The 12365-nt window shown below is 50.5% G+C and overlaps 1 protein-coding gene across 4 annotated transcripts in view; it reads right to left on the bottom strand.

Moving 5' to 3' along the window:
- Positions 1–11087, bottom strand: part of ZHX1 (zinc fingers and homeoboxes 1) — a 32494-nt gene extending 21407 nt beyond the window's left edge. For 3 of the 4 annotated variants that reach the window (XM_035317398.1, XM_035317397.1, XM_035317396.1), the window contains exon 1: positions 10213–10285. The gene's annotated coding sequence lies outside the window, so the exon portion shown is untranslated. Of the gene's footprint in view, positions 1–10212 lie in introns of all 4 variants that reach the window. The other variant, XR_004748156.1, reaches the window with a different exon arrangement.
- Between the last annotated feature and the right edge of the window lie 1278 nt (positions 11088–12365).

Raw genomic sequence — 12365 nt, forward strand, 5'->3', positions numbered from 1 at the left:
GGCTTTTAAAAAATGTAACGGTAAAAATTGATTCACTTCAAAAGCTGTTTAATCAAAAAAGTTTCTCCTTAAAACACCAAAACAAAAGGTTTTGTTCCCCCGGGATTTCCTCCTTTAAAACGAAAATCTGGCACAGGCACTGTTTCACAAAATGTTCCTTTCAACTTCCATTTTATTTTTTTTCCCTAAGCTGAAAAAAATTCTAGAGACCTCAGCTTTCCCAGGCCCTGGCGTAGGGCTGGAAGTACAAAACCTTCCGTTCACTTCGGGAGCTCATGTCCCCAGGCACCTCTCAGCGCTGCCGGGAAGGAGAGCTGCAGCCCTGCAGATGGTCCCTCCTTCGCCAGCCAGCCCGACTCATCCTCTCATCACGGCTCGTGGCACGCAGGAGCCCCCGCGCTGTGCGAGGTGACACAGCTCGGCACAGCTTGCCTCTCCTCTCCCTCCTCCTCCCACCAGCCCTACGTGCCCTCGTCGCACGGGAAAGATTTCAAAGCGGCTGCGAGAGGAAAGCTCGATGGCAATTAGCAGCCTGGGGAGCTCTCTGCTCGTCCTTAAATAAGCGGGACTAGGTCTTGGGGCGTAAGGGTGCTTCTCTACCTGATGCCAGGCCAGCGGTGTTGGCAGGAGCAACGGCAGCAGGAGCTTAACACCGCGCTGGTGCACGCCGGGGTGACGACCCAGACAGAGGGAGGAGGAGAATCCATTTACCAGCGGCAGTTTAAGGCAGCCTGCAAGCGCGAGTGACAGGCATAAAAGCACATCGAGAGCGGGTAACAAAATACCCTGCAAATCCTACCTTGGATACAGAGAGGTGGCGATAAACTGTGACTCATAATTCTGCCAATTTCTTTTCTTTAAACAGCAGAACTCATTTGTCAGACCTCAGGCTAGAGCCTTGCCAAATTTCAAGTTCTTATGTCGGATCCCCAAGGCACAGAGCTGCTCAGAAAAAGAACGATGACAGGGTTTGTGCACGGAGAGCGCCTCTCTTCTCTGCGTCGCTCTCGCGTTTTGCTCTCGAACCAGCTGGATGTTCCCCCAAATACAAGGCCCGGAGAACAAAAGCAGCCTTCAAACAGAAACAAGTGAGAAATTGGCATTTCAAAGATCAGAAGAAAGTGGAAACAAGGACTTACAACGGACTCGCCAGGTGACACCAACACGCTCTGCTACACACTCCACATGCGCACACGGACTTGAATATACCAGGACACAGACCTGAGGCTCAGGTAGCTCGTAAAAGATCCCAAATACTTGATCCAGGTGCATAATCCAGTGCCTGCAGAAGCCAGCGTTCTGGGAGAAAGCACGTACGTGGAGTGTCACTTGGGGGGAAAATAACAAGATTCTCTTGCAGGGACCCAGCTCAGCACTTGGCAAGATGAAGTCTTGAAGCATCCAGGCTGCGATTCCTCTCCAGAGCCTCCTCTACCACTCAGGGCACTGCGGGCTGGTGCTCACAGCACCTCCTCAGCACCTCCTCTGCACACCCCGGAGCCACCCGCGTCCCACCCCGCGCCCTGCTCAGAGCTGCCTCCAGCATCCTAGGTCTGCTGCCGCTTCAGGCGAAGGTCAAAGACTGCAGAGGGCACAAAAAGTCCTTTATTGTCTTCGTCACAAGATCTGCTTCCTTGCTTGGAAGTCAAAAATGTGACTCTGGAGCTGACATTTCAGATGTTTTTGAAGGTGCCTCCCAGTGCCACACGTCAGCTTTACAACTGTAAGCTGAATTAACAAAACCGAACCAGAATTCACCTAGGCCCTACTGGCAGACTCCTCTATAACTGGGGGGATGTGTTTTTTGGGCGATGCTTGCAATTTCTCCAGGATGTCATCCTCTGGCCTGAGCCCACCAACACGGGTCGGCAGCAGCACTTTTCACAACACCGGCACCACACCTGAGTTGCCCTCTCCGTATGGAGGGGGCTCAGTCCCTGCCATTCACGCCAGCAGTCCCGGTGCAGCACCGAACTTCTGCCAGGACCCAGGAGAAGCTGTGAGGCTGGCTCAGGTCTGTCTCCACCTCGCTGCAAGGCCAGCATGCCCTCAGCAAGCTCCTGGAGATCACCCACCACTCCTGGGGCGATGGAGGAGCAACGGCATCTCCACGCCGGCTGGGGACTGCAGGCAGCTGTCCAGAGAGGTCGAGGAGATCTGCTGGCAACTTTTATGAAATTTCCATCCCTGGAAGACTGCAAAACTCGGCAAGACCCAGACCAACCCTATGTAATTTGCAAGTTAACCTCACTTAGAGCAGGAGGCAGGACCAGACGATCTCCACAAGTCCCTTCTATTATTTTTTCCCCTAGAATCTGGGGATGTTTCAGCTAAAAAGGAGGGCAGACTGAGCTGCCTGCAGGAACGCTCTCCGCACGTCTGCACCACGTAGTATATACCCAGTTATATACCCAGTTAACCTCTGCAGACAGCAAGGCATTTCTATTTGCAGCAGTACCCTGACTCCAGCCTCCCGCTGGGCTCCGTACCGTGCTGCTGGGATGCTCCTGCTGCTTTCTGCAGGAGAGAGCGTTTTATCCTGCGCGGCGAGGTCTGATCCCCCTCTCCCCACCATCACACGTTCCCAGGGCGCACAAACACCGCTCACTGCCAACGGGGCCAGTGACAAAAGGGGTGAAAGACGTGGGAATGCAGAGCCTGCCAAGCATAACATGCAGAATAAAAGGCCGGCTGTGGAAGGAGGATCACCTGAGGGAGTCAGACGGCGTGCTCAAGTTACCACGGAGTGACAGGGGGGCTTAGAGAGCCACCAGGCCAGAACAAGCACCCCAGCTCACTGCAGTGGGAGCGGGAGGCTTGCACTTAGCGTCTGACTTGTCTCACTTCACCAGCGCCGCCAGACGAGGAGCCCAGCGATAGCCTGATGCCTCCCCACGCTGCTCTGGGCTCACCTAAACGTGGGTCTGCAAATTCACATTCAAAGCTGCGAATTCAAAGCCTTATTAAGATCCCTTCCCGACCCACGCCCCAAACTCTGACCGTGAGCCTCACTTCCACAATGCACCCTGCCCTCCTGGCTGCGATCAGCAGCTCGGGTCTGGGAGGCGCTGAGCGAGGCAGCACAGGGGGCTGTGTCCTTCCCCCGTGTCCTGGAGCTGCCAGGGACGTTTGGGCTCCTCTTGACAGTCGCTCACCTCTGCTGGCCAGCGCCAGCAGGGAGTGAAGAAGTGGACTGCAGAAAACAAACTACTCCAGTTCACTTTTTCTTAGTGAAAACACGGGATGAGTGGCCATCAGTGACCAACCTTCTAGGAAGGCATTCACTTTGTAAGAGTTGCGCTGAGTGAAGCCCGAAGAACTTTTCTGAATGACCTAGGAAGTGTCCTCCCTGAAAAAGCAGGACGTTTTATTGCCTACGTAACATTTCCTTCTAAGGCTCGAGCACGAGCTCTACCAGGTTGAAAATCTTAAGGCATGGATCTGTCCCCACAGAAGCAATACGCTGAATCCACTAAGTACAAATATCATATTTTGCCTCCTCTGTAGGTTTTAAAAAACACGGTCATGCTCGAATCAATGTCTTCTTAGGTATTCTACGTATTTACACTGGTTTAATTAATAATACAGACACGTTATGCTGTTTAGGGGAATTTTCAATTCAATTTTAATTTCCAACCAAACGCAGCCTGACACAAATCGGGAGTAACAGGAACTGCTCAGCTGAAAGCCGGGATATGCATAATTCTCCATTTTCTAAGAAAATGACAAAACATAAAACCCGGTAGCCTGAGCACGTGAGCGCTGAGGTAAAGGCCTGATAAAATAAACACACAGAGATGTAATTTATCCCTTTAACTCAGCAAAAGTCTGCACACTGCCGCAACAGCGAGCAAGGAGAAGCATTTGCTATTTATGAAAGTTGCAGCCCAAGATAAACCACGTAGATCGATGCTCCCTTCCTGCAGATTTAAACTGCGGCCACATCGCCTATTTTAAACCCCTCTGATTTCTACCAGCTACCCCAGATCCCACCTATTTTGAATGTTTTGTGAATCAACGAATTAGTTAAATGATTTTTGGAGGAGAAGAGAAGGCCTGGTAAAGAGGAACATGCCCAGTGCCATTATTAAATCGAATCAAAAGAGTCCAGGATAAGACCGGGGTGTGGTACTCAGAGAGAATGTTTGTGAGTGGCCAAGTTTAGCATAAGAGAATAGGCAGGCCTGGAAGCCCAGGGGAATTGGATGCATCTGTTGTTGTAGGCAGCCCCAGCAAAATGTTACTGGCTCACTAGCCTGGGGCATGACTCCCCCCCTCCCTTTTGACAGCCAAGTACAATATTAGCTTGCCTTTTTTTTATTATATTTTTTTTTTTTTGCCATCGTCAGGCTGAGGCCGGGCGAGAATATTTTGTGTCTAGACTAATAAATGTTTGTGCGGATTTTGCAAGACTGGCTTATGGGAACAGAATCCACTTTTTGTTTTCTGCTGGAAAACAAAACAAAATAAAAAAGGAGCATTAAAAGCAAATGAGCACCATCGTGCATTTGTTTTAAATTGCATATTACAGTCCTGCTATTTTATGTGCAATCAATACATAATTTGGAAGAAAAAAAATGCTTTTAAAATTCAGAGCTATCCCTGAGCAGCTAAGGTTCTCTTGGAAACTGAAGGAGGAGTCTGAAATTATTGTTCTTTTGTTTGCATCCCCCAGTGGGAAAGGCAGCACACAAGTAGAAACCACTGTGCTTTGAGGCAGCATGAATCATTAAGAATAAAGATCAGCCCCCCCCCCCCCCCCCCATTTAAACATGAGATATTAAAACTGAATCTAGGACAAAGGTAAACTAAGCAGACTCCTTCCTTCCTGGGCAGTTAGTGGGTTAAATAACATATCAAAGGGACTACATCAACCTTATAACTTCCTCTACCGAAATTGAAAAAAAGGTAACTTGTATTTTGCACAAGACAGCCTGCCCTGATCCCAGTCACAAGCATCAACCGAATCCGTGGAGGTCACCGGGATAGGCGAGGGCCCAAACCTACATTTTCCTTTTTAATATTTGCTTAAGGAGGGCGGGGTATCTCCAAATGAAATGGCTGACCGAGCTTTTGATTTCCTCGCTTTGGGTGGAAATGACTGAATCTTTCCACACAGAGGAGCGCAGCGAAGCGGCTCTGGTGCGTGGCACTCGGCAGCCCCGAGCCTCCAGCAAGCTCCTCACACTCGGCCCGTCTCTCTCAGGACTCAGCTCCATGCAGCTCCCCTGGTAGGGAGAACCCTGCTCAGAACAGCCCGCGTAACCCCCAGATACCGGCCTCATCAGGATTAGGTCCAGAAATGGACCTCTCTAAGTGAGAACACATCTCTCTAAATACATACACGGAGATTTACATTCTGTATTCCTAAGAATGTGCACACCTGTCTATTTCTTCAGTATGTTTCCACAGAGCACGTTTATTTTACTTCATTACTCGTTTTCTCAACTCTCCCCTCCTTCCTCCAAAAGGAAACAACCAACCAATATTAGCAAGGCCTTCTTTTTCCCCTGGTGGAATCCAAGAAGTAGCGAATTAAGAAAACCTACCTGCCAAGAGTCAGGTTTAAAAGGAATGTTTGTGGACTGTAAGGGCAAACACCCAAAGCTGTAATCATTTTTTAACCAAAAAAAAAAAGCCTCCTTCCATCGTAAATGATTCCTGTTAGTGAAATTAAAAAAAAAGTAGTTCTCTGCTCAGCCACAGCCTCCTCCACCGAATTTAAGTAAAACCTGTGAAGAAGCAGAAGTTGTAAAACATTCACCAGATACAAGGAGCAGAGTTGAGTGGGTTTGCATCACACTTAACCAGATACCCACGGCACCAACAGGTGCTGTCCAGAGGCACCAGCTCCTCAGAGTTCCCCTCACAAAGAACTGCTGACCTGGCACAAAGCTGCGGGCAGGGTGAGCCTTCCTCAGTCCTCATCCTCATGTGTGCGGGACGGGGAGCCGTAATATTCAACACCACAAACGAGGCTGGTGGCAGCGCAGTGCTGAATGCTCCAGAACTTCCACCCCGGCTACAGATGTGTTTCAAATTGCTGGGAATCGTGCTGAGAAGCAGCACCCCCTGAGTTGTCAGGCGGGCTTCGCTCAGCTCCCTTTGCGACTGCTGCCAAGTGCCCGGCTACTCCAGACACGACCCTGCTTTGCGCAGCACCCTTGACTCCAAGAGATGCTGCTGATGGCAGCTGACCTATATGTACACCAAAAAAAAGGCAGTATTTTCCTGTTTTTAAAGTATTCTGAAGATTTAGCAGGAATTGTGACCTTCTGCAGAAGCCCACAGCTGTAAGGTTTAACCCCCAGCCCCTCTACACCCCACAAACTAGTGGCTCTTCTTGCCTGACTCCTTCCCACTTGTCTCCCCTGTACTCTTTTTAGGACATACAACATGCCCAGATCTCATTTTGTCCCAGCCTGACACTCAAGCACAGATCCTTTGGGAGAGTTTTAAATGCAGTGGCACGCTGACATACGAAGTGTGTCTTTCCCTTGCAACACGGGGAGGAACAAAATCCCATTAGTACCACGTTCTCCTTGGGCCAATATACTTCAATTTTTACGCAGGCCAAGCTTAGACACCTCCACCAAAACGGCCGGGGACCACACAAACACACCTTTACCTCTACAAAGTTCTCAGCACCTTTCTAAGGTAAGACAACATCAAAATCCTAAGACTCCCAACCTATGAACGAGCCATATAATCAAGCCTTAAAACCTACACAAACCGTGTGCCTAAGTCACAGCACTCATAATCTGGCAGCTATTTCTGGTCCACCGTATGTGGCTCGAGAGATGCTCTGAAGATTCAGGGCGCTGAACACGTGCAGCTTTTACCAGAACCATGACAAAGTTCAAGAGCTCCCTCCTGTCCTCCTGCCCGCTGGGGGGAATTTGGTGCTGGCACCGCTCGCAGAACGACGCCGGTGTTGCCAAAGAGCGAGGGCTGGTGCTGTGCACGCCTCATTACACAGCCCTGTCTGCCCACCACTCAAACGGATCTGCCAGCCTCCAAGGCTCGCTCCAGCAGTGACTTCAAGCTGCGGGTCCCCCTGGCCACACGTGAAATTCCTTCAACCAAGACCAGTGGGACAGGAAGGTGAGCAGCAGCCTGCAAAGTGCCACTGGGGAAGGCCACGTCGCCCAGCGTGAAGCTACAACACCAAGTGACTTTCCTGAATAGCTCCAAATGCAAATGGAAGCCTGTTTTTTTTTTTTGGAAGTGACCTCTTCTGGACCTGATAGGTGCAAGCAGAAGTTAAACTTCCAAAGGGTGTTTGCACCGCTAAGTTCTCCCTGATCTGCCTCCAAGATCTTTAAGAACTAGTAGCAACATATTCAGAGCTCTCTCCTGTTTTTCCCTTCACGTTCTCCCACCCAGCCGTATCTGCTCCTCTTTTACTGCTCAGCACTTTTCCCAGTTTCTGTGCCGGAGCGTGATGCTGCCCTTCCTGCATCTTCAACAACACAGTGAGTGCTCCACTCCACGTTCCTGTCCTTGCCCCCTTTCGATCACGCTCTTTTGTCACCAAATTCTATCAAACTTCAAAAATCACCGTGCCCTCAAAGCCCTTAAGGACAGGCAAGTGGTCCACAACTTCCCACAAACGACAACAGCAGACATTGTGCTTGCTTTGGGCTGACTTCCAGAGCTGGTTAGAAAGGATCCCCTGGAAGCAGAGATCCTGCTTCACGCAACACATTGCAGCCCACCGAACTCTGAAGGGTACGAGGAAGAGGCGAGTGGACCTGGTGTGGTTCCTTCCAGCTCCCTGACAGAAAGACAAGAGAACTGGAAATGAACCATCAGCTAAAGGGATGCACGGCGCAGCATTACGAAATGCCATCTGGCTGGTACAGGATCAGGAAGTGTAGCATTTTTGGTGGCTCCCACCTCCACAGAAAAAGAAACAACTGTTTATGCAGCAAAGTGGTTGGAGTATTTCAGGAGGCCCTGAACTACCCCAAAAACCAACAACGAAACCACAAACCAACCGAAACAAAACAAAAACAAACAAACCTAGCATGATGAATTGCAATAAAGATGAAAAATCAGAATTAACAATACTAATAACAATAAAGATGCTGAAAACCTAAGTAATCACGTCCCTCGTATAGACTGCAGGAGGAAGCGCCTTTAATGCCTGATGTGACAGTACCAGCAAGTTAAGTAATAACACCACAAGATTGGATTCCTGCGAGCACACGTTCGGCAAAGGTGATACGAGTGACCTGCAGCGGGACAGGTATGTGACGTGAACACTGACTGATAGTGCTACCTGTTTGGGAAATACCGAGGAAACAAAGGGAAGAGGGGGAAACGGTGCTACACGGAAAATTGCATCACTTGTTTACAAGTCCCCGGCAACTCAGAGGCAAACCATCTTGGGCATTCATGGATCAGTGACCTCACGTCTAAAGCACAGGACGGAGAGAGAATACCGACCGTTAACTCACAGAAGGGAACAGCATGTCCAGGCCCTCCCGCACTCAGCTAAAAGCGGTCAGAACGTCCCCTCCCTTCGTGACCCCAAAATTGTTATCACATAGGACTTGTATTAAACAGACACCGGAGAGCTCATTCTGTCAATTTTGCAACAGGCTCGGGATTTCTAAAAATTAGAGAAGCTAATTTCATAATATAAAAATACTGCATTTGGCACAGGGGAATTCTCAGCTAGACTTCAGCCTTGACACACAAAGAGAAACTGACCATAGAAATAAAGATTAGCCATAGCTTAGCCGCAAGTGAGTATGCCTCGATTATATTTATTACGTGCAAACAGAATTAGGAAAAGAGTTTATACTGACGTGCTGCTTTAGAAGTCAGTTTCCTAAAGATGGAAGAAATTCTCAACTCAAACTTGGAGAAAGCATCAGATTTAAACAAGTCATAGATCTCTGAAGTAAGACTTTTTTGAATTCAAAAGTCACATCCAAACAAAAAGGCCACCTATGTTAATGGCGATTAAATATATATATATATTCCTGTCCCTCAGACTTTGTAAGTGACTGTGTGAAAAAATACCTTAAGGATTGTAATAACCCTAAGTGAAACGCCACAAACTGCTAAGGGAAGCAAAAGACACAAGGACACAGCCTTTTTGGTACATTAGGAACAAAAGGAATCCTAACTACAGTACGAAGTCCATCATTTGACAGAAATTCTTCAGTATGGAGAAATTTACAAAAGGCAGAACAGCTCAAAAGCCAGCTCTAACAGTCTCCAACGACACATGGACACGCAGCAATAAACATTGTCTTTTCCAATAATAACCAGCAGAGATAAATGACAACAATTAAGGCTAGCCACCGGAACGCTGGATGCAGCTGAAGCACGCACAGGTCACCAAGGGCCTTGCGAGAGAGGAGAGAACCCAGAAGAGTCATCAGAAGCATTAGAAGAGTAGGAAAGCATGCCTCACAAAGAGAATGCGTGCCCTACCTCAAACGCGTGCCCTACCTCAAACTGTTATGTCCCAAACTTGTCTTTGTTAAACAAGCACAGGGCACAGGTACATTACCAAAATGCAGAGGGATTCTCAGCTGAGGAAAGCCACAAGGACCGCTAGCCTGAAGTTAGCAGTCAGTCACCTCGGTTATAAAAAATGGCATCTCCTTCTAACGAGCTCTGGGGAATTCAATTAACAGTATAACTGAACGAGACTGCCTTGCTGGCAATGTTTAAAGACGGGAACAAATGGGTTTTCTAAATGATGCCTGCTTGTTCAGAGAGGTTTTGATTTAGGGCCTACAGTATTTGGGTCCCAGGGTTCGCCTCGTACAGGTTGTTCCCAACAGCTGGACCGGGTTTCTCTAAGTACCCACGAGCTTCTTGCGCATGAAATCCCTCTGAGCAAGCACACACAGAAAACAGACTGCTGCTTAAAACCAGCAGCGCAGCTTTCAAAATTCCTCTCTCATTTCTACCTTTAGCAGAATGTTTGTGTTCACGTAACAAGTTTCATAACAAAGCCCACTTTTTATTTATACAGTGCTTGCATGCACTTTGACATCCCCAACGCGCTCTCCGTGCTCGTCTCTCTTTGGCAACCAAGCGGCACCTCTCCCAGCGTCTATCCCGGCTCGTGGACCGACACCTCAGCCTTTATCGTTTCTCATGACAGACACGAAGTAAAACTCCTCCATCCTCACGTCAACCCGCCGGGAAGCAAAAGCGGCCCCGACGTGGAGCCCGAGCACCTACCAGCCAGCGTTGACAACCGCAGACGCTCCGCTCCCTCTCAGAGCCCCACAACTGCCTCCATTATGCGCCTTATCCGAGCAGTTGCCGATCTCCAGTGCTGCACATCATCTAGGGGAGAGCCGAGCGTCAGAGCGCACCCCGACACCCCGACACCCCCCGGCAGGGATGGGGACATGGCCCCGCTGCTCTCCCACCGCCACACCGAGGCGGGGGGAGCCCGGTCACGGATGGCTCCGTCCCGCTTCAAGGCATGGAAAGCGAAGTTGCTCGCCCTGCCCGTTTCCCCCCCAGCTCTGTCACACCCGGATTTATCCCCGAGGCATCCCAGGCCCCCGGGGGCCGCCGCCAGACAATGAGGAGGAGGCGACGGGCGGGGCGCTGCCGCCCCACCGCGCCCCGTTCCCCCCTCCCCGGCTCCCCTCTCAGGGGGGCTCGGAGCCGCCCCTCTCCTCAGGGCCGGCCGAGGGAACGCCTCGCCCTCTCCCCGAGGCCGGCCGGGGGTCTCCCGTCGCCGCTTGGGGTCGCCGCCCGGATCCGCCTCGCCCCCTCAGCCCCGTGCCTGCCGCCCGCCTGCCTGCCTGCCTCCGCCGCCGCCGCTCACGGCCGCGCCGCCATTTTGCGTCTCCCCGAGTCGTGCGCTCCCGGCGGGGCGGGCGGTGAGCCGCCGAGTGCCAGCGCCGCCGGCCGCCCGGGCCCTCGCCTCGCCGCCCGCGGCGCCCACTCGCATCCTCCCGGCGCCCCGCAGCCCCCCGGGAGGGTTGAGCGGGGAGGGCCGGGCAGCGGCGGGCCGCGGTGCCTCAGCCTCCCCTCGCAGGGAGCGGGGCGGAGCCGCTCCGCCCGGCAGGCGGCGGGCGGCCCGGCCCGGCCCGGCCCGGCTCGGCGGCGGGGGCTGCCCCTGGGCTAGGTTCCAGTCCCTGCTGTTGTGCACGCCCACGGGCATAAAGACGCTGTCAGTGCCCCGCTCCCTAACCCGGCAGCTTTTTCTCCACCCCTGAGTTTCCGTCAGGTGCCCGGCGCTGGAGGAGGAAATCGCTGCGTGCTCCGGGGGCTGGCTGGGACACCTCCAAAACCTGCGGAGGAAAAAAACAAACAAACAAACAAACAAAAAACAAACAACAGCAAACAAACAAACACAAAACACACACAACGCCCTTTTTTCCACCTCCAACTTGAATAAAGAGAACCTTTTCCTTCAATACATATCCAGATATCTTAGTCGATACTTAGCTTTAACTCCCACTCTGTTGTGTTTCTACATGCCGCTGCTTTTATCACTCGTTGCAGTTTTGGCTCAGACACTAAAATTTGATCTTTTCCCCCAGTCAGAAAAATCAGAATGTGGCTCCTGGGAACCGTTAGCTGTGACAGCTGTTCACGCAGGACCGAGATTTACACATTTATATATATATATATATACAGATGTGAAGGTATTCTTTTTCTATTGAGACTAATAACGGGGAGAAGTTTGCCCAAAACTTTGAAGAGCAAAAGTTTTGATGCCAGGAATGCTCCTGCTTCCTCATTTCCTGTCATTCACTTTGAAGTATGAGATTTTCTAGCTGTAATGCAATGAGCTAACTGTGGCTCCATAGGTAAAGATGCATTTAGGATACCAGGTTATCAACATTGTCTTCAAGTGGATAAGAAGAAACACATTTTTGCCTCAGTGATTTTTTTCCTCTCCTTTGCCCGGAGATGCAATGAAAGCTTCCTGTTGTCCACTGAACACAGACATCTTCACAGTAGCTTTTCAAATACAGTGCTAACAACACAGCTCTTTGTTCCCTTCTGTACATCTACTGAAATGCGGAAGATGCAGGTCAATCTTGGAAAAAGCTGTCACCCCTAACACACTGATGGAAACGCCAGCATTGAGTTGTACCTGGTTCATAATTTGCCAGTGTTTGCCTAGAAAACTCCATGTTTTATATGGCATAGAGAGAGCTTGCAACAATTTAGAAAAGTTAGACCTGGAGTACTGTGTCCAGTTCTGGGCTCCCCAGTACCAAAAAGACGGGGATCTCCTGGAAAGAGTCCAGCAGAGGGCCTCATTGATGATACGGGGCCTGGAGCATCTTCCCTATGAGGAAAGGCTGAGGGACCTGGGTCTGTTCAGCCTGGAGAAGAGAAGACTGAGAGGGGATCTTATTAAT

Source organism: Oxyura jamaicensis, chromosome 2, assembly GCF_011077185.1.
Source record: "Oxyura jamaicensis isolate SHBP4307 breed ruddy duck chromosome 2, BPBGC_Ojam_1.0, whole genome shotgun sequence".
Lineage (NCBI taxonomy): Eukaryota > Metazoa > Chordata > Aves > Anseriformes > Anatidae > Oxyura > Oxyura jamaicensis.